We start from the raw sequence: 27,108 nt of genomic DNA on the forward strand, positions 1-27,108 counted from the left end.
CCATCTTTAGCAAAAACAAATTGTTTTTAACCACTTCTCTGATGTCTATATGTCTTTTCCAATGTCATTCAACAGGAATATAGGAAACTATATTTTAAATCTGTGTATGTTACAAGTATTAATGGTAGTGAATTCTCCCCAGGAAATGTATACAAAGAAAACTGTGTTCTAATAACCTTTTATTGAACTGCCTCTAATATGACATGAATATACAATAAAATATTTAAAGTACACCACTACCTCAATATAACGCCAACTGATATAACATGAATTTGGATATAATGCGGTAAAGCAGTGCTCCAGGGTGGGGGTGGGGGGTAGCGCTGCGCACTCCAGTGGATCAAAGCAAGTTCAATATAACACAGTTTCACCTATAATGTGATAAGATTGTTTGGCTCCCAATGACAGCGTTATATTGAGGTAGACGTGTATTTTGAAATAAAATAAAACAACATGAAGTCTCTCATTATATAAACTAACTATGGGCATTTGAACACTGCATCTCTCAGAAGTTGAAGGTCTTATCCCACTTCTATTGAGGTCACTGAGAGGTCTGCTTTTAATGAAGAAGAGGGTGGTTCACTAAGCACTCCCATCGGGGGTGCCCTGACTGACATGGGTAAGACACTGCTAGTAGTTTGTACAGCCCTTTTTGGCAACTCACCCAGAAGGGTGAGTGGGAACAAGACGACTCAATTTCTGTCAGGGTTTTGGAAAAACATATTTGCTCGTCCATTATTAAAACTGATTTTAGGCTCCTAGTTTTTGTAGAATAATTAAGTAAGAAATCAGCTTATCCTTCTAAGAAAAAAAGATATTTCCAGAAGAATAACTTGTGAGGAATATGACCTCTATGCTCAGAAAATAATGTTAGCTTCTTACCCTCAATTTATAGAACAGCTCTTTTAGCATTACTGCTAGATTCAACTGTTCAGCCCTAATTAAGATATTAGAAAAACGAACATTACAAGTGAGCAATAAGCTTAACATTATTGGTATTTATTCATGTAACCACATGACAATGTGATGAATTGAAGCTATCAGTACAACTTTTGAATTCTGACTGACATTGCGAAGCTGTATTTTGAAAAACTGCTTTATCATCTGTGTCTATATGTATGTGTCTGGCCCTAGAGCAGATACACCAGACAGGGACAACAGGAAATATTAACAGTTAACATTTGTGAGGTCTAAGTACAGTTGTTATGCTAAAAAAGTTGGTTGCTCTGGAGGGAGAGGGGAAGTTATGAGCAGTGGAAACTTACCAGGAGGAGAATAAGAGAGACCAAGTAGGGTTGCAATAAAGAAACAGAGAAATAGGGGGAACCAGATAGGAAAAGGAAGTGTAGGGCAAAAGAGAGAGCAGGGTCACAGAAGCTGGCTGAGGGGCTCAAGCAGGGAGAGGTCACCCAGCCTGCAGTAGCTTCATAGGCCAGGGAAGCCCTGACCCAAGGGACTCAGATCCCAGCCCCAAGGGTGCCCTGGATTGGTGAGGAAACTGAGGCAGGAACATGCATTTTGTGTTTGTTGCTTTGTATGATCTGAACTCCTCTGTACTTGACATGATTAAGATTAAAGATATTAGATGGAGCAGAGTGTGTGCATGTTCACTGCTTCATAACTGCTGCATGCCCCTGAGGGAGTTATTCTGCAACCAGAAGCTTTGGGGTGGAGTTTTGGGAAAGAGATGTATTTAAGTAACTGGGATATCTTGGGTATCAATGATGGGTTTTGGAGGCTAAGGAGCCCCATTTCTGTGATGAGGTAACAGACTGAGAGTCAGTGCCCAGGAAAGGCACCAGAAAGACCAAGGGAGGAACCAGTGAGGCAGCCTGCTGAGGCTTCAGAAGCTTAACATGCCCCAAGGGATCCACAGCACAGAGGCTTGTATCCCCACCACCCCCTCCCCAGCAGTCCTAGAGGGTGCTCAGGAGCAGATGCTCACTAGGATCCGTGACAGGCAGTAATCAAGAGATTTTCTTGTAAATTTTGCATTTATAGAAACAAAGAATGCAAGGATCAAAAAACTTAAGATGCTTTAGCTCAGGGGTGGGCAAACTTTTTGGCCTGAGGTATGGAAATTGTATGGCGGGGGCATGAATGCTCACAAAATTGGAGGTTGGGGTGTGGGAGGGGGTGAGAACTCCGGCTGGCGGTGCAAGTTCTGGGCTGGGGCCAGAAATGAGGAGTTCAGGGTGCCGGAGGAGGCTCCAGACTGGGGTAGAGGGTTGGGATACGGGAGGAGATGAGGGCGCCAGCTGGAGGGGTGGGTCCAGGGATGAGAGGTTTGGGGTACAAGAGGGGGCTGGGGCTGGAGCAGAGGGGTTTGGAGTATGGGAGGGGGCTCTGGGCTGAGGCAGGGGGGGGGCATGGGGGAGGGGGGATGGGCTCTGGGCTGGGGGTGTGGGTTCCAGGGTGGGACCAGCATGGGAGCGGTTCAGGGTGCCCGGGGAGCCGGGGGGTGGGGTGGGGGGGAGGGGGCTCCGGCTGGGCTCAGGGGTTCAAAGTGCAGGAGGGGGCTCCAGGTTGGGGCAGGGGGTGAGGGGTCTGGCTGGGGGTGCAGGCTCTGGGGTGGGGCTAGGAATGAGGGGTTTGCAGTGCAGGAGGGTGCTCCGGCTGGGATCAAGGGGTTCGGAGGGCAGGAGGGGTATCAGGGCTAGGGCAGGGGGTTGGGCCACGGGAGGAAGTCAGGAGTGCAGGCTCTAGGCGGCGCTTACCTCAAACAGCTCCCAGAAGCAGCAGCATATCCCCCCTCCAGCTCCTAGGTGGAGGCGTGGCGCCAGCCAGGCAGCTCTGTGCACTGCCTCATCTGCAGGTGCCACCCCTGTAGTTCCCATTGGCCGCAGTTCCCGGCCAATGGGAGCCACAGAGCCAGCACTAGGGCAGGGGCAGCGTGTGGAGCCCCCGGCTGCCCTTACGTGCTCAAGGGGGATATGCCGCTGCTTCCAGGAGCCACGTGGAGCCACAACATGCGTGGAGCAGGGCGAGCCCCCGACCCTGCTCCCTGGCTGGAGCTTGAGGGCCAGATTAAACAGTCTGATGGGCCAGACATGGCCCGCTTGCCGTAGTTTGCCCACCCCTGCTTTAGCTCCTTAGTACATACAGTACCATAGCCTCTTTCACGTATCCTTGTTCTCTTTCCCATTCAGTGCTGATTATCAAAATATTTGGGTGTAATTAGGAATATATTTGATGACTGGTGCACTCCTCCTGTCTGCTTTCTTCAGGGATGCTAGAATTCAATGTCAGGCATTATATTTCACAGCTGGGCAAGAGAGTGTGATGATGATAATGCTAGCTTGTGACATAAGTGAAATCAAACTGACTGACTTCAAGAGGAGAAAGCTGAGATTTGGGAGACACATATGTTGGTAATCAGCAATTACAAGAAAGGAAATACATCCAGTACCCAGCTAAATAGGAGTTTGCAATAACATATGTATTTATTAACGTTTATGTAACTGTGGTCTGTATTTAAAAGTTCAGAAATGGTTTATAATAAATTGCCTGGCAGCAGCAAAGCTACAGTACCACAGCAAAGTTAAACTTAAACAAAACTTATTGGCATTGGTATAGGGCCTAGAACAGTGCTCTAAGTACTAAGCTATTTGCCACTGATGTGGGAATTTTCTTCATGCTACTCCCATGATGTCAAGTCTACTCTCAAATCCTGCAAACAGAATGCCAATCCTCACTCTCCTTTTTCTATATGCTTAGAGGCAAAGATAGCAATAGCTGTGGACAGAAAATCATACATTAAAGATTGTGAGTGCTCAGATACTAGATTAATGGGGGGGGATTATACCTTTTATTTGCGGAACAGGTAGTTTACATGTTTAAAAAATTTTGTTGTGGGTTTTGTGATTGTTTTCTTTTTTAAGCATCCTTCTCTCTCCATACTCATCACCACAAGAAACTCAAAACCCAGGCTCTCAAACAATAATCCCACTCCATGGTGCCCCGTATCCCAAGGTCAAGGTTGTGCTGATCAAGTGTCTTTGTCACCAGAGTGGATTCTGAAGGTGTATAGCCTGGAAGCAGAGCTGAATGGTTTTTGCGCTGAGATATGTTTGTTTCGTGGCTAAGAGCAATTAGATTCAGACTGGACATCCAACTTTGGGTGGGACCGATCCAATTTAAGAGGGGACAAATGAACGTCTCTTTGACTTAGTCCAGTTTCACTCATTCTGGCTCTAAATGTACTGGAGGAGACTAGATTGTAATATACGAGATGAACATGGGAGAAAATTTCCAGCTCATTCAATAATAGGTAAGCTTGCCTCTAAGTGACACAGCATGATATGGACACATCACCTAGTGCTCTAAACACGATGTGAGTTGCTCACTGAATACTGGAGTCTCTTAAATCTGTCAGCTGTCTTGGAAACAGTTAGTTAAGAGACTTGTTTGAATACTTGGCTAGAATATATGGGGGGGAGGGGACATTCAGTCTAGAGTACTGGTGTTAGAGTTCCTAGAGGGTGATGTTGGCTAACTGTTCACTTGCCTCAATGATATGAGAGGGAAGCTCAGAGAGAATGCAACTGAGATTGACAGACGGCCATGGGATTAGGAAATCAAATTACCACAAAACAGCAAATTGGTCCAATCCCTGCAAAAAATAGCTATCAGGAGAAGAGACCAAAGGAGAACCTAAGTCTGCTGTTGTCATAATAGTATAGTAGAACCTCAGAGTTATGAACAACCTCCATTCCCATTTAACACAGTACTGTACTGTATTTGCCTTTAAAAAAAAAAATCTCTGTTGCTGCCTGATTGTGTACAGTGCTTCTGGTTCCAAATTAGATGCGTGGTTGACCACTCAGTTCGTAACTGTGATGTTCCTAACTCTGAGGTGCTACTGTATCCTCTACTACACCAGTTTCATCTGCCCATGTCAGTTTCTCACAAAAGTATTTCTGACTTTTTCCCTGCTGTCTGTTACATATCAGATGTGCCCCCCGCCCCGTAAAGCCATTACCCCTCTCCAAGTCCCATCTTTACCATGACACCTGGTAACTGTAATGACTGTGTGGTGTTTTTCTCCTCTCCATGTGGCACTTATCTTTTTCAACTGGAAAGTCTGGGGGGCATGGACTGCCTCCTCAGATGAGTTCACAGTATCTAGCACAACAGTGCTTGCTCCTACTGGGCCTCTGTATGTTATTGTTTATTATATATAAAGACGTACAAAGTATCACACTGCTGAAAGGAGAAAATGATTAAGAAAGACAGCTGTGCAGAAATAAAGTGGGACAGGGGACATAAGAGAAACAAGGTTTGCACAAAAATTCTATTCACATCAGTGGGGGGTTATATTGTGGGTAAAGAGAGATGGCCCGAACTCTGTAGTCCAGCTCATAGACTAAGTAAGAGAATTAATTTGTCCCTCTCTCTGGCATTGATGGGGTTTTCCCTAGACCAGGGGTTCTCAAACTGGGGGTTGGGACCCCCAGGGGGTTATCACCTGCAGGGTCACGGGCTTTCAGCCTCCACCCCAAATCCCGCTTTGCCTCCAGCATTTATAATGGTGTTAAATATATAAAAAAGTGTTCTTAATTTATTAGGGGGGTTCGCACTCAGATGCTTGCTATGTGAAAGGGGTTACCAGTACAAAAGTTTGAGAACCACTGTCCTAGATGATCCTATAGGAATTTTGGATCCCAGCTACTCCTGTTTTCCCAGGAGGTGGCCAAGAGTGCCTCACTTCATCTAGGTCTAGTAAGGTGCTTGCATCCGGGGCCGCCCCAAGCAAGCGCGGCGCCGCCCCTTTCTCCCAGCGCGGCGCGTCCCTTCCCGGTCCCGGGTTGAGCCCCTCCCTCCTGCGGCCTGCCTTGGGCCAGGTGCCCGGGACCGGACCTGCGCGACCTGCCGCAGCCGCGAGCAGAGCGGAGCGCGACCGGAAACAGACCCGCGCGCCGTCATGCCTGCGGCGGCGTCCCGGCGTTCGCGCTCGGTGGACCTGCCGCAGGCATGCCGGCGGAGAGCTCCGAGCCAGCCGCGCGCCCGAAACGGGGCCGCCGCGCCGCTGCTTGGCGCGCTGGGGTCTAGAGCTGCCCCTGGGTGCTTGCAACTACTTTTCTCTGATGTGGACCTAGCTATAGCAATTTAACATTCTGTAACCTCCAGATTGGGCTGATGCAGTGCACCCTACATGGAACTACCTTTAAAGACTCTTTTGATGCTGCAGAATACAGCTTGGTAGTGGTGGCCACAGAAAGTGTATTACAATACCTCTCCAAAAATTGTACTGACTTCCTATTTGCATTCGTGACTTGTTTCCAAGTGCAATAAATGAGCTGACAGTGATCTATAAAATCCTAAATGGTTTGGGTCAAGGCTACCTGAGGGGCCCCCACTTCCCTTTTTCCTATGTGCCACCATAAACCACAATCAGGAGACCAGGCATTCTCAATGGTAGATCATTGGCTCTAAAATTTACTTCCCTCTCACTGCTTAGATCCTGGGTGCTGACCTTCGGGTTTCCGTTCAAGGCCAATCCCTTTGCATGAGGTGGGGGTGACTGCAGAGTAGAAGGGATATAGTCTATGTTGTGAGGCTGGAGTCTTTTTCTTTATTCACACTAACAGTGCGTTATTAGCTTTAAATATTTTATATGCAGCTAGAGACCAAGAATTAACTATGCACTGGAGGTAATTTAGCAAAGGGCTTTGGTAGAGTCACGAGTGTCCTGCTAGTAAGTGATGGGAGTGAGGCTATACTACTATACTTAAACCAAACCAGTTTTAGGAGCGTTAAACCGGATTACACACACACACACAGAGGCAGGCCCTTTATATATATAAAGGGGCTTTAATTTGTCTTTCTGTACTCTCCTCTCAGGAGAGTAGCGCTAATCTATCGTACCATATCGGATTAGTGTAATAAACGGAAAGCCAAAGAATCAAATGGATGCTCTGGAGGAGGGGGACAAGTACAGTTCAGTTCAGTTCCTGCAATCTGCATTCTGCATCTCTGCTCTGCTCCCAATGCTGTAGTCAAAGACATCATCATGGGTTTCAGGCAGGGCTCATCAATCTATCTCCCCCCCCCACCCCGGAAGGAAAAGGAAAAAAATCATCTGACTCTTTTAAATGTCACCCTATGTGTACTGAACTGAATGCTGCTGGTAGCGTGATGCTGCCGGCACTGAGCTGCACATCCTCGCCTCCCTCCTTGGTGGGTGATGGTACACCTGTCATCAGCAGATGGGTGGTGTGCTGTAACACATCCATCCATCCATCATCATCATACATACTCCTGATGGCCTCCCGGTCATTCCCAGTAGACGGTACAGAACGGCTGGTATAACTCTTCATCATCAGAACAGGGGCTGAGCTCCATCAGCGCCCGCGCATGTGTAAAAAAAAAAAAACTGTACTGCTGCCTGACTATCATAGCAGAGGCTGCCTTCCCCTCATTTATTTCACTAACAAGTCACTGTTTCTTTTTCCTGCATGCATTTTATTACTCAGCACACAAACGGGGACACTGCAACAGTAGCCCAGGAGTGGGAGGGAGGGAAGAAGCAGTGGGGTTGTTGCAGGAGCACCCTGTGTGAATGCACGCAGCTAGGACTGATTCTTTTTTTAGAGATACAAGAAGGGGATTGACTGGGAGTCATTTCCCCATTTTTGTCTTTGCGCCCCAAGCACACTTATGACAGCAGCAGAAGGTATAGTGCAATAGGAGTGGTAGCTCTCATGCAAAAAAAAAAATGCTGCTTGTGTAACGCTGCTGAATCACCTCTCCGCGGCATCTAGTACACATACGGTGACAAAAAGGTCCCATGGCCATGCCCACGCCACGCGCCTGGGAAAAAATCAAAAAAAAGGCACAAATGCTTGTCTGCCGTTGCTTTCCGATACATTTACCCAGAACCCACCCGTGACAATGATGTTTGCCCCATCAGGGTAAAAATCGAAAAATCCCGTAGTGTAGACGTACCCTGAGATGTAAAACCTAACAGAGAGGGCTAGAGTGATGAGAAAACTGATTAAGACCAACAAGTGTTGCAGAAAACTAGAGGGAACAGAGTAAGGAAAAAAGGAAAAGGGAAAGCAAGGGGGAGAGTGGGTAAAAGAGGGAAATGAGACTAGAATGATAACCATGCAGAAAAAGGAACAAGGGAGGAGCAGGAGAAAAGTGAAAAAGGGACCGTGGGGTCAAGGGAACGGAGGGCAAACAAAAACAGGCAAGAGAGAAGAAAATCCATCCTACCAGAACCTCCCACCTTATCACTCTAACCCAGAATCTATTAATGGATCAGGAAATAAAGAAGAGGTTCAAATAGCATGCAACCACCTCGATTCACATTTACATTTAATAAAGAGGCCTACAAAAAACTTTCACTTTGAAAACTGACCTCACCACATTGCTTATTTCATTCTTACCTCTCACTGAATATTGTGTTTTTTCCATTGGGAACTGAACACTATTAAAAAAATCTGGCTACTTCATGTAGGTACATAAATGGGAGCAGAGCTCTTTCAAAAGTGTTTGGGTTTTTTTAATTGTTTGTTTGTTTTTTGCAGGGGGAGGAAAGGCTGAATATTTTGGAAAAAAAATCAGGCATTTTGCTATTAAAAAGTGGTGGTATGAAGACCAGTACGAAGTCTACTCTCTTTCCTTCAATACACTTTGAAATCCAGGTTTGGAATTCATATAAATTACTACTTCTCCCTTTCCTGCAGCAGATATAATCAAACTCTTTCTAAGATATACATTTCATCTTTAGAAAGTACATATATACTTGAAAATATGGTTGCTTGCGTGCAAAGATTAGATATAATATAACTAGTTTCCCCTATCCCTTTTGATGCAAACATTTAGAATCTTACTCTATTTCTTGCCAATATCTGAATAGCGAGTAATAGGTACATCATTAGATCAATGGCGATCTGATGACGTATTACTCTAAAGATGGCTCCAACCAAGAGAGTAAACCCAGGAGACTCATTGTAGCAAACTTCATAAACATATGTATTTTAAAAATAGAAACAAAAATTATGAGGCAGGAAAAAGAATGAGAGTATAGCAGAGGAACATCGATCTGGATTGCTACCATTGAGAGTTTTCCCTTAATTCTAAAAGTCGACAGGATGTAGTTCTGTTGCTGCTTCTTAGACATTGTTCAGCTAGTTAGCCCCAGAACACAGAAGAAAAATATACGTATGTATTTACAATATGAAGTAGAACATGTACCAATGAATTACAGCCTAGCACACACCCACATGCATCTTGTTACTTCAGCTGACATATTAGTTATTTCTCACCTTCTTTGTATTAAATTTTCCATCTGCTGTACTTTTCCTGCAGACTAGCACCCACAATCCTCCTTTGCTTTTCTTACTGAACTTAAATGCATGCAAGTGTAAAGTAACAGGTGACGGAAAAAGGGCTAGTGGCTCTCACATCATTGTTCGTTAAGCTACATACATGGCACTCTTAGTTAACCATAGTTAATTATCAGTTATAATTATATAATGCCATCTATTTATTGACTTGAAAACACTGATTTTTTTTTCAGTTCCAATCCAATCTCCCTTTTTACTGCAACATCAAAGATTAAGGCCTCAAGCCAGCACAGCACTTAAGCACATGCTTAGCTTTAAGTATTTGTGTAGTCCCACTGAATGCATCAGAACAAATGAGTGCAATAGGGCAGGCACTTAACATAAAAATATACTGGCTTGCTTGGTGGCAGTCTAACTATTTTTAAAAATATCCTGTTTCTTGCATAAGACTTGAGAATTTCTTTTCCCCAGCTCTGATATGTTAATTCTAGAAAGAAAAACCTGAAGTTTCCATTTCATAGGGCATTCCAATATTTTGACATCTGTTTTCTTGATAGTGAAATTTTGGGTGGAATGAAACGTTAAAAAAAAATTCAACTAGGAAATGTCAAAACAGTTTTCACTGCAACTAAATGTTTTGATAGTCCCAAATTGAAACATTTCAGTTGTTTGTTGACCTGGAACAAAACCTTTAGTTTCAGAGCAACTTTAATTGCTGTGTCTGTCTGAGCCTTGCAGTGCATCATGAGATTTGTAGTTTCAAGTTCCTCATGTCTTCATTCTCCCCATGTGCTCAGCAGCCGGGCAGGACTACATCTCCCATGATGCACTAGGGTGGCGCAGCAAACTGGAGACACCATGAGCCTAATTTTCAAAGGTGTTGCGCATTCACACCACTGAATTTAACTGGAGTCTGGGGTTAGGCACCCAGAAGCAGAGGCCACTACAGAAAATGTTTGCCTTGAGGTACAATTGTATAGTCAATTTTATTTTACAGCCTCAGCTTTCTTTTCCCAGTTGATGGCTGGGGCTGTGACAATATCTGTGGCAGAAACCATGAAATACAAGGATCCTGACTCTCCTCTCTCCTGAAGCAAATCAAGAGTAATGCCATAGACTTTTACCAGTTTTACACATGTGTGAGATCACAATCAGGCCCAAGGTGTTTTCCCCTCCTACTTCCAAAAGTACCAGCCATGAGAAGTCAGAAAGACCCCCAGAATCTTACTGCTACTCAGTGATGGGCAGAATTCAACAAGAGTGGAAGGAGTGGCATGAAAATCAAAGGCAGGCAGCTGGGTGCCATTTCAGAATTGTGGATTGGGACAGTGCTCTAAGAGCGGAGTCCTCCTATCCCAGTTCCAGGAGTCACTTCTTTCCCTTCCTGGCAGTCCTAGGCTTTGGTCCTCATTCCTGAGGTGGAAGCAGGAGGCTCTCTCCAGTGTACATCCCACAAGAAGTGTAACTTTGTTCATACACTTTAATGGGAGTTATATGCACAGTTATGATATGCCATAACAGCTCTGATTGAATGACCGATCTCTCAAAGAGTGGATTTTTAATACTCATTTAGTGCTCAAACCTGCAAAAGAACGGTGTGATTCTGAGCACCCTTTAATTCCCACTGACATGAGAAGCAAGTGAGGGCACTCCTTAAACAGAAGTTATGAGCCCAATGCAGAAATTACTGGGTAAAACTCTGTGACCTCAGTGATGCAGGATGTCAGACTAGATGATAACAATGGTCCCTTCTGGCCTTAAAGTAGATGGATTTTTGAATCCACATCTTGCAGAACTGGGCCCTAATGGAGTTAGAGTGGGTATTGCCTAAATTAACTCCAAACTACTCCACTGAGGTCAGTGAAGTCCATCACTTGGGAGTTTAAAGACTTATCCATCCATATTATTTTGACTTTTGCTAAAATAGCCACTTACTCTTTTCATGTATCAGAGGGGTAGCTGTGTTAGTCTGGATCTGTAAAAAGCAACAGGGAGTCCTGTGGCACCTTATAGGCTAACAAATGTATTGGAGCATAAGCTTTCGTGGGTGAATACCCACTTCGTCAGACGCATGAAAAGAATAGTTACAAGTGGATTGCTTGAGCTATGTGACAGACTGTAACGGACAACTTTCTGAACACTAAGCCACTACAAGTTGTATAATGGCTAATACTATTTACAGTGTCCAATTGAGATGTAATGGCATCTCAAAAACTAATCCTGTTTATCGCACAAGTACATTTAGATTAGGCAGACCCCGATCCTGCAACAAGCTCAGTGCAGTCAGACCCCTTGCATCAACACAAAGCCCCAATGAAATCAGTGAGGATCAGCACAAGTGCAGGAATTTGTCCATATCAGTCTCTTTACAGGATTAAATACACTTAGAATACCAGAACTAGGTGGGTTCTGGTATTCTAAGTGTATTAACAGCCTGATCCAAAGCCCACTGATATGAGTGGGTGTCTTTCTACTTACTTCCATGGGCATTAGCTAGGCCTTAAATAGCCTCATGAAAAAAGTTACAACTCTGCTTCTCGTAAGGCTATGCCTCCACTGCGCACCTTAAAGCAGCACAGCTGTGCTGCTGGAAGGTACACAGTGGAGCCACTCTTTGTCGGCAGGAAAGTGCTCTCCCACCGACAAAATAAACCACCCACAATGAGGGGTGGTATCTTGGTCAGTAGATGTGCTGGCTACACCGGTGCTTTTTGTGGGTAAAACTTTTGTCAATCAGAGGTGTGTGTGTGTGTGTGGGGGGGGGGTTCACACCCCTGACCGACAAAAGTTTTACCAACAAAAGTGCAGTGTACACATAGCCTTAGATAGCTCTTGCTTTACACAGCTTAGGGATTCTTGAAGTGGTAAGATTTCAGCATGTGCTGTAGTTACTGTTTGCCAAACTATTTTCCCTTAACTTTTTTTTAAACATCTAAACCATTTTTAAAGGTGAGTGCAAGAGAGTGTTAAACTGGTACATTTAAAACTTGTTGAAATTTAAATCAAACTATTTTTTAAAATGTCATAGATAGCAATATTTAACACGTACATAGCTCTTTACATCTTCAAACACTGTATAAAGATTAAGTCATAAAAAAGGACACAGTGTTGCTACACTGAGACTCAGGATATGTAGGGTATTTTTAAGTGTGTGAAGAATTGGTTTTGCAATGGAATTGCTGAAGAAGCCTTAACTGTAGTTGCTGGAACAGTCACTTTAATAAACCCTTGTTTATTTCTGTTGCAATTTTTTCTGGTAATAAAATTAAAATTACACATCAGTATATTATGAAAAAACAGAAGCAGAAATCAATCTTGATATAGATACAGCATTCTTATCCAATTAAAAATTAAGTTGTGTATATGTCAAATTATATTTCATGTGGACTCCCAATTCTCTGCCCAAATAAACCCACAACAGACCAGTCACTAATTCAAGCCTCTAATAAAATGCAATTTGGCTTATACTCAAAGACTTCATTTTCCATTATGGTACATCAAGGCAGAAGTTAATACACATGCCTTGTGTTAAGATAACACATTATTTCTTATTGTTATTTTGTTGCTTTTCCAAGTGCTTTGACTGGAATGGACATGTTATATTTTAACAGGTGGGGTGGCTGGCTGGCTGCTTGGCTGGAAACCAGCAACTGGAATCTGCACTGAATGGTATTGAACTGAATGCTTGTAAAGTTCATGGACACAGCGTGACTCAGACAGACTCAGATGCATGCACACACAGAGAGAAGAACACACACAATATACATCACTAGCTTGCCTCTCCTTTCCCCTCTGTCCAGGGGTAGTTCAAGACTGACTTTTCTATCACATTTTCATGCCCACACAACCAAAAACCACATTTGTATTACATAATGCTCCTGTGAAGTTAATGTGATATGTACACAAAACAAGTTTTCATGCACAGAGACATATATACAGATAATGATCTCTATATTTAAAAAGAACAGTGAAACTTGCGGTCAACAAGAAACTATACAGGAATTCTAAAACAGAACCACTGTGCATATGTATAATATCACATATGAACATAGAAATACTGTAGACCCACACAAAATCATAAACAGAAAACAGGTATGAATATTGTAGCCATATTTTTCCATAAAAACTGTATTCATAGCTCTCCCTATCCTAGGGGGAGAAAAATACACAAGTATGAGATTAAACCTTGAGTGCTGTAGCTTTTATTTTGTGTTGCAACTTCAAATGTTGCAATATTATGAGTTTTATTTGTACATTTCAATGACTTAAATATATAAATTGTGTTTGTAGCATATGGTTGTGTGTACATGTTTTGTGTGGGTACATATGTATATGTAGTGTGTGGCTATAATATACATTTGTTTGTTTCACAGTTGTGTGTTTAAATAGTTTCCTTGATTGTTGTTGCTGTTTTAAATTGGTAAGTTACAAAAGGCAAACTGTAATAATTCCCTAGGAGACTAGACTGTCATTAGAGAATCCTACCTGGTCTAACGTATTTGGATGTGTCCCTACTACATATAACTCTCTGCTAAAAATCCTCATTAAGCATAATTATCTGTACAGAAGTTATTAGCTTCATTTTCATGCTGCGACTTTATTTACATTTTTATTATTTATCAAAATCCAATGTACTCCATATTGTCATTGCTTGTGGCTTGGAATATGAACTACATTGTTTTGAGTTACCCGTGGGCAAAGGGGCAGCCAAGAAAACAAACAGGTAATTGTTGGTTTAGAGATGGATCATTTAAAGAGAGACCTCCAGACATTTTCACGCATTAGTATTTCAAAAAATACTTCAGCTTGTATTGCCCACCAAGTTTCAGTGGGGGCCACCTTTCACAGGGGCGAGTTCTACCATCCTCTAGAATTTACTCCGGAACAACTGAGCTCACAGAGCCTATACCCCGAGGGACAGACGCACACACTTCATGCCCACCGAGAACTCAGCCTAGGTGGGAGCACAGCTCGCTGCACACCGTGCACACTCACCCTCCTTTTGTAGCTCCGGATTGCTTCACACGCCCCTGTGAGTCCTTCTGGTTTTTCCAACTTCTCAAGCAGCTACGTTCCTGGCTGGGGAATCAGAGAAAGTGCGGAGGCGCATGTTTGCTAGGCAGGGATTCAAGGATGGCTCCAGAGCCGGGCTCCTCCAGTTCCTTCAGCCTCAAGCCTCTGGCAATTCATTGACCTGCTAAGCGAGCGAGGTGGAACAGCAGCGGGGGCTGGAGCAGCCCGGCCGGCGAGGCAGGGGAGGGAGTCGGGGGCGTGGCTCTGCTTCCTGACTGGCGGCCACTTGTACAAGTCGGCAGCGACCGCCGCCTCCCTCCCCCGGCTCCAGCCGCGGGCTCCGAACGGGATGGGGAGGCGGGCTCGCGGGGGAAGCAGCAGGACAAAGAGCGGCTGGGAAGCGGCGCGTGTCTGGGACCCCTGGTGGCCAGCGAGCGGAGGTGCATCCGAGAGAAGTCGCCAGGTCAAAGCCTCCAGAAGGCAGAAAACCAAACCCTGCCTTGAAAGGACCTGCTGCTGCTGCAGCATCTCCATCTCCATCTCCGCCGAGCAAGCAATAAAAGGGCCAGGCATGTAAACAGATCAATGTATTATTTACACAAATCCATTTTGTAGCCTTTCAGGGGCTGGTTTGGCTAGCGGGTTTAGTTGCAAAGATGTGCAAGGAAAAGCAAGATATAGGGCAGTCAAGCTATTCTGCAAAGAAACAAAACAAATACCTAACACAAAGCAGGGTGGGGTGGGTGGGAAGAGGATGTAAATGTTTTTTAAAGAGATTGATCTCTTACACCTGTGCAAGAAAAAGAGCTTGGTAGTGCAGTTCTGCTCTGTAATGCAACTGTGCAAATGCTGCCCTGGGGTTTTGCAGTCATTGTCTCTCAATACCCAATCTTGCAGTAAAAACAAGTGAATATTTTTCTTTAACTCAGCCTGGCCTCCGAGATTCAATTTGGGTTTTTTCTTTTATTGCATCATCACTTGCAATAAAGCTTCTGCTAGTTAAATTATGCCCTAAAGTTGCATCTGTGCAGTTCCACTGAATTCAAGCTAATTGGCCTCTAGTAAACAGTTCTGTGCATGATGCTCAAGAAAGAAGAGAATCCAGTTTACTCCATTTTTTCCTGTGTGGTTCTGCAGCACTAAGAGAAATAAAACAATAGAAACGTGTGTTACAGAGATGACTAAATACACTAAGGGAAGCACATCTGTTAAGTAAGAAGGTATTGTTTTTATAGTGTTAAATTTCACAGTGGAATTGCTCCTATAAATATTCTCCAGAGGGCTAGGAAGAGGAGGAGTGCCTGGGGAGGGATAAACTGGGATCTAGGAACACCTGTGGTCATGCACGTCCCTTTGTGACACGGCACAAGTCACTTAACATTTCCAGGCCTGGCCAACGAGAATAACTACTCGCTGGTGTGTTATGAAGATTAATGAATTCATGTTTGTAATGAAACTTTTTCATTTTCAAAGTGCCAATTTATAACACAAATTGTAATCAAAGCAACCAGATTCATCAGAAGCCGGGATGAAGGAAGGGTTAGGAGAGAAGAGAAACAATTGCATGGAGAGAGCGTTAATCTTTATTTGCTAACATTATGGCTGTGTCCGACTTTGGACATAAAGTTAACTATTAAATTGACTAATGAAATGTTTAATTTTTAATGTAAGTGAACAATTATCTATTTAAGACATTTATCAGTTTGCTGGACACATTGAACCCCTGTAGCAGTTTCCCTGCTAAAAAAAAGTCACCAAACCAAAGCCTGCTCTCAAAGATTCTAGAGGAAAGCACATCTAGAGCTTGGTGGATCCTTTGTGCGCATGTAACTCCCATTGAAGTCAATGAGAACTGCAACATGTTAAAATTACATTTAAAAAACCACAGTCACAAGTACCTTGATTCCATCCCTCATAAAGGGACTTCTTATTGAATCAAATTCACCACTGGTGATCATGTCTGTCAGTCCCTTGACTTCACTGGAGTTGTCCCTGCTTATGCCAGCAGAGAATTTTCTCAAAGAAATATCTACAATTATAAGGCCTTAGACAGATGTGCCCACCTAAAATACAAGCTTGGTCACTAATGTATAGTAGTTTTTAGCATCTTTGTTCTGTTGCTTTTCTACACACAGAAGAATACTGGAAACAAAAATGAATTAGTTACCAATGTTGCTGCAGATGTTTATTTTAATTGCTGGGTTTTGCTTTTTGTTTTTCTACTAGCAAAAAACAATCTTTGCATCTAGATGTATTGTTTAGCACTAGGCTTTTTAATAACCCCCATGGCATGAATGCTCTCACATGTGAAATTGGGGGCAGCAAAGGTGCCAGTTAGGTATTTAGATTGTAAGTTCTTCAGGGCAAGGACTGTCTTGGTGTTCTGTTTTTGTACAGTACCTAACACAATGAGGCTCTTGTCCATGGCTGGCATTCCTAGGCATATAGTAATACAAATAACTAATATACTTGGAAAAAATAGATACAATTAGACCCCAAACTTACACACCTGTCTAACTCTGCTCATCTGAGCAGTCTCATTTGGCTGCAGCAGCAGTACTTGTCTGAGTAAAATTAAGCATGTATTTGACAAGATGGGACCTTAGTAAAAATCACTTCTAAGACCTGATCCTGCAATCTGATCTACATCAGCAAATGCTTAAACCCTCATCGAGTCCCACAGAAAAGGCACTTGTGCCTCAGCTTGCAGGATTGAAGCTTAGGTTTTGATACATATTGGTGTGGGTTTTTAAAGCATTTGATTCCTGAAGCTGGGCCCCTACCTCAATCCTAAAATCAGCACTGTGCCCTTAATTTAAAGAAACCTCCAACACTCTAAGACAGGCCTTCACAACTCATAAAGCGGCGAGGGCCATATTACTCCAAAGAAAACAGCGGAGGGCCGAAACACTCCCCCCACCCCCCCCAGCACCGCCCGGCCTGCGGAAACAAACCCTCCTCCCCCAGTGCCGCCCCACCAAAACAGCTGTGGGCTGAAAAGGAAGGGGGGGGGGGAAGAGAGAGAGAAACAGTGCGCATAGGGTGACCAGATCACAGCAGTACAATAGGACCCACCCCTCCCGCTCGGCCCCCATCACACCCCTCTTCAACCCCGGGTCACTGTATTACTGCACACAGCAGTACCAAAAATTAAAATACTGAAAATGGATGCCACCGACTTGCCGCTTGCCTCCTCACCCCCCCCCCCCACCAAGTATAAAGCCTCGCTGCCACTGCCCGCCTGCCCGCTTGGCTCATCACCCCCCCCCCATGAAATAAGGGGAGGGGAAGGACAGTTTGAAGCAATTTTCTGGGGTTATGAACTAAGGGGAGGGAAAGGGGGGCAGTGTGAAGGGATTGGATGTGATTGTACAACACACAAACACAGGGGCTGTAGGGAGCTGGGGGTGGGGGGGAAAGGGGGCAGCAGTCGGGGCAGGGCAGGTGCAACACACACACACCCCTACCTCCCCCAGGGATTTCCTAGCTGCCCACAGACAGTTCAACCTCCCCCCCCACCCCCCTGATCACTACGGCCACCCTGGGACCAACCAGCGCAGTAGCCGCCCCGAACCCCAACCGAAGGGGGGGGGGTTGGGGGCCGGGTCTTGGCCCAGTCTCTCCCCCTGCCCTCGAGCTGCGACTCAAGCCCAGGCCAGGCGCCCCTCCCCTCGCTCGGCACTTACCGTCTCTGCCTTGTGCCCAGCGCTTCCCGCCTCAGCGGGCCCCGGAAGTGATGCACCCGCTGTACACCAGGCGGGGGGGAGCAGGAGACGGAGACACGTCCAGTTCTGGCTGTTAGGGTGGTTGGAGCATGGTGCGCGTGCAAGGCTGTGAGGTGGGGGCCCCCCCAGCAGGGGGCGAACACAGCAGCCCCCCACCCTGCCGCCTGCCCGCAAGCCGCACAGTGAGCCCACGTGGATCTCATGTTGTGCAGGTCTGCTCTAAAGTAATGGCCCAAGAAATATAGCCTCACACTGGTGTAACTACAGTGTCTGTAGGCTACTGTTGTATTTTTTGAATAAAGATGTGTAGAGTCTTTTTTGTTTGTTTTTTATCACTTTATTTTGTACAAAAACATTAAAGTAGTTGCCACAGCAGCCGCCTGGGTTCTCTGCACTGAAACTCTGGTGTGGGTCTTAGCCAGATGATCAGTGAATTCCTGATAAGGAGACTTGGTGAACACAGTCTCCTTCCAGAGGTCAGGGGTCAGATAACTGTAGGTCTTGGAGATCGCATCAAAGGTGGCTTTAGCAAAGTTGCCCAGTGTAGCAGTACAACCCCTAGCTGAAGTATAGCAGTCATCAATTCCAGCCATCATCAGCAGTTGATGTGTAGAGACTGTTGCTCTGGGAGAGTCAAGGAGACACTTAAGCCCCAATCCTCTAAACATTTACAGCTGTGGTTACCTTTACTCACATCTGTAGTCACACTGGGCTAAATTCACATAGGGTCTTAGGTCCATAAATCGAAGATTTAGGCACCACTGGTATTCACAGAACTGCTGCTTAGCTGCTGCCAAACCCTGTAGGTAGTAAACTGCCTAAGTTTTTGCAGTGAAAGTTCCCTCTGTGCTTATGTTTCTGCCTCTGGGTACGTGCATTGCAGCCTTGCTCTAGACATCTAGACACCTCTATCCAGTCTAATCTCCAGTGCAGTGCCTGAACAGGGGGAAAACAGGCATTGCTCCACCTAACTCGTCTGTAGGGCATGATCCGGTAGGTGTGCTCAGAGAATGCCTAATTCCACAAAAAACAGCTTGGGGGTGGAGAGCAGGTGCCCTAGTGGTTAGGATTCTTACTGGGATGTGGGAGCCCTTGATTAAAATCCTCCTCTACCTGATGAGGAGAAGGAATTTGAAGAGGGATATATTACCTCTCAGATGAGTGCCCTAATCTCTGGGCTATGGGATATTCTGGGAGGTGGCTCCCTCAGTCTCTCATGTTGAGGCTATTCCACCTTGGAGAAATAATAAAAAAGCCATTGGGCCAGTGAAAGAGAGAGATGCCTGAGAATGACTCTTTTGACTGATGGTTAGCATGCTCACCTAGGGTGTAGAAGGCCTGGAACCTAGTCCCGTGGCTCCAGTGATTTATCATTTTATCCAAAGTGGAACAGCTGCAACAGGAGAGACTGAGGGAGCCTCACCTCAGAATATCTCATAGCCCAGTGGTTAGAGCACTGACCTCAGAGTTTGCAGATGCCTGTTTAAATCCCTTTTTCTCATCAGGTAGAGGTGGGACTTGAACAGGAGGTCTCCTACATCCCAGGTGAGCATATTAACTACAGGGCTAAAAGTTAGAAGTGAGATGCTGGCAGCAGCAGCGCTCCACTGCCACCAGCCTCCAGGAGAGGGCTCGCAGCTTAGAATTCCAAGCACAAATAGGTGCCTCTTTCCAGCCTGGTCTTAGGTGCTAAACTCCCTGAAAGGAGCCCTCTCTCCTCACTATATCCCATTGGCTAGCTTAGGTGGGGTGCCACCTAGCATGCTGGCTGTTGTGAGGCCCATTCTTAACATGTATTTCTCTCCATTCAAGGTATAGGAAGCCTGAGCACCTAACTCAGGCTTTGTGAATCAGAGGGTATGGCTACACTTGCGAGTTGCAGCGCTGGTGGAGGCTTTCCAGTGCTGCAATTAGTAAGTGGCCACACCTGCAGGGCACTTCCAGCACTGCAACTCCCTGGCCGTACACCTCACTCAGCATGGGGAATAAGGATTGCAGCACTGGTCATCAAGTGTGGCCACACACCAGCGCTGTTATGGGCCTCCAGGGTATAAGGGTGTATCCCAGAATGCTTTTAACTAAATTACTCCCTTTGTTTTGTTGCTACCGGAGCTGCTTATCAGCTCCTGTTTGCTGTGATCAATCTGTGAACAATCAAATGAGATCCTCCTCCCTGCGTGATTCACAGGGGTTGAGTGTTTGCTTTGCTTGAGAGAAACAGGGGGAGGGGGCAGAGAGAGTATGTTGGATGCAGGCTGTTTGCAGTTAACAGTAAGGGGGTGGGAAAATTTTCTGATTTTGCACAGTGTCAGTTCCAAAAATCCACTCTCTCTTCCCCCCCCCCGGTCCCTGTCACACTGCCCCACACCCCCCTCTTTTGAAAAGCACGTTGCTGCCACTTGAATGCTGGGATAGCTGCCCATAATTCATCACTCCCAACAGCGCTGCAAATGCTGCAAATGTGGCCACACTGCAGCGCTGGTAGCTGTGAGTGTGGCCACACACCAGCGCTGGCCCTGCACAGCTGGATGACCAGCGCTGCAACTACCAGCACTGCAGATTTGTAAGTGTAGCCATACCCCCAGTGATTTCTAGGTGCGCAAGTCCCTTTGTGACTCTAACCACTGTGTCAATGTGGCTAGTCATATTCTTAAAGATAAATATTTGCATAAATGTTTGCATAAATGTTTGCAAGACTGGGGCCTAAGCTAAACAGGATTTTTTCCTCACTTTAATTCAGAATTGTATAAAAAGCTCAAATATAGCCTTTGTCTTAATTCCCATTTTTTTTTGGTAATGAGAGATTAAAGAAAAGGTGGAAAAACTCTATTTAGAAGTGTGGGTGGGGGAATAACTATTAGTAAATATTTACATTTTGCTTGGGTCTAAAGGCCACAGTTAGGATTGGAGTCACATTGTGCAACATCCAGCACAAACACAGAAAGGAGGCAATCCCTGCTTGGCAGGGCTTACAACCTAATGACACAAACAAAGGGTAGCGTATAGGGATTCAAGCAAATAATCATGATGAAAAATTGGCACATATTTGTTAGTTTTAGGTATGGGAGGGGGAGGAAGGAGGGAGTTGTGATTTGGGTTTGTTTTTGTTTTTTAAACTTGGGTATAAGTGGCAAATAAGTTACTAGATATGTCTACTATGCCATTCTACAATACACATTGTTGAGGGATATCAGAGCAGATGCATTCTTGCCAATCTCCTCTGCCAAAAAAAGTAGCTCTGCAAATTTTCACAAATTTGCATAAATTTAGCTTCAGCAGGAGCACATGCCTTCTAATTTTAAAGTTATTCTTTAACAAACATCATGGTGGATTACTGCATGCATTTTCGGGGAGCTTAATATGTTTACAAGATGTCATATGCTGTATGTACATCAAAATAAATAATACAAGTTACCATGCAATATTTCCAGTATTGTTCCTTTTTCTCTTTCATTGTGAGAAGTCCAAAAATGGAGGGAGAGAAGGCCCTGTTAGTGCTATCTCAAGATGCTAGACCAGGGGTGGGCAAACCACGGCCCACGGGCCGGATCCGGCCCCTCAGGGCTTTGGATCCGGCCCGTGGGATTGTCCCCCGTGGTGCTGCAGGCCCCACACTGGTCTCAGAAGCGGCCGGCACCACTTCTCTGCAGCCCCCCAGGGGCGGGGGGGCAGAGGGCTCCATGTGTTGCCCTTGCCGCCAGGCACTGCCTCCCGCAGCTCCCATTGGTTGGGAACGGGGAACCATGGCCAATGGGAGCTTTGGAGGAGGTACCTGGAGGCGCGGCAAGAGCAGCGCATGCGGAGCCCTCCACCCCCCTTCCCCAAGGGGCCACAGCGCTTTCCGGAACGGCGCAGCGTGGGGCCAGGGCAGGCGTGCAGGGAGCCTGCCCCGGCCCCGGTTCGCACCGCTGCCACCCCAGAGCCACTTTAGGTAAGTGGCACGGGCTGGAGCCCGAACCCCTCCTGCACCCCGCCCCCCAACTCCCTGTCCTAAGCCCTCTGCCTGCACCTCCCACCCCTCCTGCACCCCTACACCCTGCCCTGAGCCCCCTCTCGCACTCGGCACCCCTCCTGCACGCCAACCCCCTTCCGAGCTCCCTCATATGCCCTGCACCCCTCCTCTGCCCCAATCCCTTGCCCTGAGCCCCTTCCTGCACACCACACCCCCTCCCACATCCCATACTCCCTCTTGCACCCCAACCCCCGCCCCGGCCCAGCCTACAAATTCCCCACCCAGATGGGGCCCTCGGCCCAAAAAGTTTGCCCACCCCTGTGCTAGACTATCACTAATTAATTCCTCCCCCCACCCAAAAAAAAATAACACCCACCAACAACAAACCCACAGCAAGTCAAGACATTTAAAATTCTACATCTGACACACATTCTGGCTGCACTAAAGTCAATGGGAGTTTTGCCACTGGAACCAGGATTTCACACCTGGTGTTCTTAGAACTGGTGATAACAGGGAGACAGAAGATGACACTGAAATGTTTTTGTGTGAGGGCTATTTCTTAAAACATACAACTAATTCTGTGTTTTCATATGCAGTTCTTTCCATTGTCCCCATGATGAGCCAGCATCAGGTTGGTATCAGAAGCTTGCTCAGGTTTCTCTTTAGCAAATCTGTAGTCAGCAGTTAAAACCTTGGATCTGGTAGGTCTGCAAAAGTGCAGTGATGGTGCCTTGCAGCCTGTGCTCTTAGAACATAAGAATGGACCTACTAGGTCAGATCAAAGGTCCATCTAGCCCAGTATCCTGTCTTCTGACAGTGGCCAATGCCAGGTGCCCCAGAGGGAATTAACAGAACAGGTAATCATCAAGTGATCCATTCCTTGTTGCCAATTCCTAGCTTCTGGCAAACAGAGGCTAGGGACACCATCCTTGCCCATCCTGGCTAATACCCATTGATGGTATTTAGGGTTTTTTGTTTTATTAAAACCCTCTTATAGTCTCGGCCTCCTCTGGCAAAAGAGCTCCACAGGTTGACTGTGCATTGTATGAAAATATACTTTCTTTTGTTTGTTTTAAACCTGCTACCTATTACTTTAATTTGGTGACCCCTAGTTCTTATGTTATGAGAAGAAGTAAAGAATACTTCCTTATTTACTTTCTCCACACCAGTCATGATTTTATAGATCTCTATAATATCCCCCCCTTAGTCGTCTTTATTCCAAACTGAAAAGTTCCAGTCTTATTAATCTTTCCTCATATGGCAGCTGTTCCATACCCCTAATAATTTGTTGCCCTTTTCTGAACCTTTTCCAATTCTAATATATTTTTTTTTGAGATGGGGTGACCACATCTGCATGCAGTATTCAAGATGTGGGCATACCATGGATTTATACAGAGGCAATATGATATTTTCTGTCTTATCTAGCCCTTTCTTAGTGATTCCCAACATTCTGTTCGCTTTTTTGACTGCTGATGCGCATTGAGTGGATGTTTTCAGAGAACTATCCAAAATGACTCCAAGATCTCGTTCTTGAGTGGTACCAGCTAATTTAGACCCCATCATTTTATATGTATAGTTGGGGTTATGATTTCCAATGTGCATTACTTTGTATTTATCAACATTAAATTTCGTCTGCCATTTTATTACCTAGTCGCCCAGTTTTGAGAGATCTGTTTGTAGCTCTTTGCAGTCTGCCTGGGACTTAACTATCTTGAGTAGTTTTGTATCATCTGAAAATTTTGCCATCTCACTGTTTACCCCCTTTTTCCAGATCATTTGTGAATACATTGAATAGAACTGGTCCCAGTACAGACCCCTGGGGGACATCACTATTTACCTCTCTCCATTCTGAAAACTGACCATTTATTCCTACCATTTGTTTCCTATTTTAATCAGTTACCAATCCATGAGAGGACCTTCCCTCTTATCCCGTGGCAGCTTACTTTGCTTAAGAGCCTTTGGTGAGGGACCTTCTCAAAGGCTTTCTGAAAATCTAAATACACTACATCCACTGGATCCCCCTTGTCCACATGCTTGTTGACCCCCTCAGAGAATTCTAGTAGATTGGTGAGGCATGATTTCCATTTAGAAAAACCATGTTGAAGCTTCCCCAGCAAGTTATGTTCATCTATGTGTCTGACAATTTTGTTCTTTACTATAGTTTCAACCAGTTTGTCTGATACTGAAGTCAGGGTTACCAGCCTGTAATTGCCAGGGTCACCTCTGGAGCCCTTTTTAAAAATTGGTGTCACATTAGCTATCCTCCAGACATACAGAAGCTGATTTAAATGATAGGTTACAGACTACAGTTAGTAGTCCTGCAATTTCACATTTGAATTCCCTCAGAATTGTTGGGTGAATACCATCTTGTCCTGGTGACTTATTACTGTTTAATTTATCAATTTGTTCCAAACCTTCCTCTAATGACACCTCAATCTGAGATAGTTCCTTAGATTTGTCATCTAAAAAGAATGGATCAGGTTTGGGAATCTCCCTCACATCCTCAGCCCTGAAGACCGATGCAAAGAATTAATTTAGTTTCTCCACAGTGGCCTTATTGTCCTTGATCTTGTAACAACACTCAGTAATATCAGAGACGTAGCTTCTCTCAGTCTGATATGACCTGACCGCCATTTGTTGTTGCTCAGTCACCTTGTCCTGCAGTGTTTCCTGTGATGGAAAGAACTTTAATTCTGCTATTTCTCCTATGCCAGCCCCCACCCTCTAATTTGAAATGTACCTCAGTCTTCATGCCTGTACAGCCAGACAAGGGTGAAGAGGTTTTTTTCCCCTCAGAGGAGAGATTAATAAGATTGGGACTTTTCAGCTTGGAAAAAGAAATGACTAAGGGGGGGATATGATAGAGGTCTATAAAATCGTGACTGGTGTGGAGAAAGTAAATAAGGAAGTGTTATTTACTCCTTCTCATAACGCAAGAACTAGGGGTCACTAAATGAAATTAATAGGCAGCAGATTTAAAACAAACAAAAGAAAGTATTTTTTTACACAACACACAGTCAACCTGTGGAACTCTTTGCCAGAGGATGGTGTGAAGGCCAAAACTATAACAGGGTTCAAAAAAGAACTAGATAAATTCATGGAGGATAGGTCCATCAAAAGCTATTAGCCAGGATGGGCAGGGATGCAAAACCATGCTCTGAAGTGTCCCTAGCCTCTGTTTGCCAGAAGCTGGGAATGGGCGACTGGGGATTAATCACTTGATTACCTGTTCTGTTCATTCCCTCTGATGCACCTGGCATTGACCACTGTCTGAAGCCAGGATACTGGGTTAGATGGACCATTGGTCTGACCCAGTATGGCCGTTCTTATGTTCCTTTCTCTGGTAAGAGACTGAGTCTCAGGGTGAGAATAGGGAGAGTAGCAATGTTTTATCAGGCAAATGTGGAGTGTTTAGCATTATATCTCATAAATAAAATAACGTCTTTGAAAGGAGAGGTTTTTTCCAAAATAAATGGATGAAAGTACTCTTTTTCATTAGTCAGCAGGGAAATCTACCTCTCAAATCTAGGAGGTCTGCGTGCTCAAACCCATGTTCCTTGCATCCCCAACACTCCTATTTAAGTCAACAGACAGACAGCTGCAGCAGCACAGGAGCCAGCAAACAGAGCTGTAAAAAGGGGAGTTTGAGTGGGACTTCTATTGGAGGAGAAGGTATTTGTAGCTCTTTGTAGTTGTATTTGTATGTGTAGAGGCTGGTAGGGGCAGTGTGCTGGGAGAGAAGCTGAGCCCTGATTAGGGGGCGGGGCTTCTCTGACTAGGGGTCCTATAAAGGTAGCCAGCCAGTCAGCACAGGAGGCAGCAAACAGAGCTGTAAACAGGGGAGTTTGGGGGGGGAGACCAAGAGACAGGCATAGGAACAGACAAGCTAGTGAAGGGAGTGTGGTGTTCTAGCAGTGTTTTGGTGCTTGTTGGGGGTTTGTTTTGCTGTGGGTGGTGTTGTGGTTTGTTTTGTTTCCCAGATTTACAGGATTTAGGTGGGAGGCCTATGACAGATACAGAGGCAGCAGTGGTAGTGACCCAAGCAGTGGAATACACAATGAGGATGACTGGATGTGGAAGCTACGGCATGTACGTGATCCTGGAGGGGGTACCTGAAAAGAGTTTTGTCTGCATGAAGTGCCGCCTTATAGAGCTGATGGAAGAAAAGATCTGAGGATTGGAGATGCAGGTGGAAACTCTGGTTGAGTTTAGAAGGGGGTTTGAGCAGATGATGGAGCAAAGACATGAGGCGGCTGAAGGGAAAAGCTCAGACTTGCAGATGGAAACAGGACCAAAGAACTCTGAGGGGAGACTGCTGGGTGAGGAAAGTGGGCAGTGGAAGCATGTGACTAAGAGAACCAGGCAGAGGAAAAGACGGGTCAATGAAGGAGAAATCGAGCTCAGGAACAGGTTTGCGGAGTTGGAAAATGAAGAAGGGGCACACGCTGAAGGTGAGAGAGCAAGGAAGAGGAGAAGAGCAGCTAGTCCTATAGGAAGAGGGGAAGAGTCAATGGAGATAACAGCACCAAATATGAGCCCCAGGAGGATACGGGATGGGTTGCAGAGGATTGCAAGGGTGAATAGGAATCGAGAGGACTTGCAGCCAGAGCAAACAGGGAGTAGACCGGAGAATCGCACAGTCACTAGAAAAAGGCAGGTCTATGTGATTACTGAGAAAAATAGATAGGCCTGTAACCAGAGCTGATCCAGAGAACAGAAGGGTGTGCTGTCTGCCAGGTGCTAAGATACGGGATGTAGACCTGAGGCTGAAGAGGATCCCAACGGGAGCGGGAAAGAATACGCTGATTGTCCTTCATGTGGGAATGAATGATATGGCTAGATTCTTGCTGGAACGTATCAAGGGAGACTATGCCAGGCTGGGGAAGATGCTTAAGGAAACTGAGGCTCAGGTGATCTTCAGTGGGATTCTGCCTGTTCCTAGAGAAGGTGTGACAAGATTATGACGCTCAACAGATGGCTCCGGCAGTGGTGCTATAAGGAGGGCTTTGGGATTTTGAGAGGGCCACTGGGAGGCATTCATGGACACAGAACTGTTCTCTTGGGATGGACTTCACCTGAGTAGGGAAGGAAATAGACTTATATGATGAAGGCTGCCACAACT

The 27,108-nt window shown here is 45.4% G+C and overlaps 1 protein-coding gene across 1 annotated transcript in view; it reads right to left on the reverse strand.

Annotated features, from left to right (window-relative positions):
* Positions 1–27,108, reverse strand: part of MARCHF3 (membrane associated ring-CH-type finger 3) — a 126,205-nt gene that overhangs the window by 96,873 nt on the left and 2,224 nt on the right. The window contains exon 2 of the mRNA XM_039544514.1: positions 14,292–15,448. The gene's annotated coding sequence lies outside the window, so the exon portion shown is untranslated. The remainder of the gene's footprint in view (positions 1–14,291; positions 15,449–27,108) is intronic.

This window comes from Mauremys reevesii, linkage group 6 (assembly GCF_016161935.1).
Source record: "Mauremys reevesii isolate NIE-2019 linkage group 6, ASM1616193v1, whole genome shotgun sequence".
NCBI lineage: Eukaryota > Metazoa > Chordata > Testudines > Geoemydidae > Mauremys > Mauremys reevesii.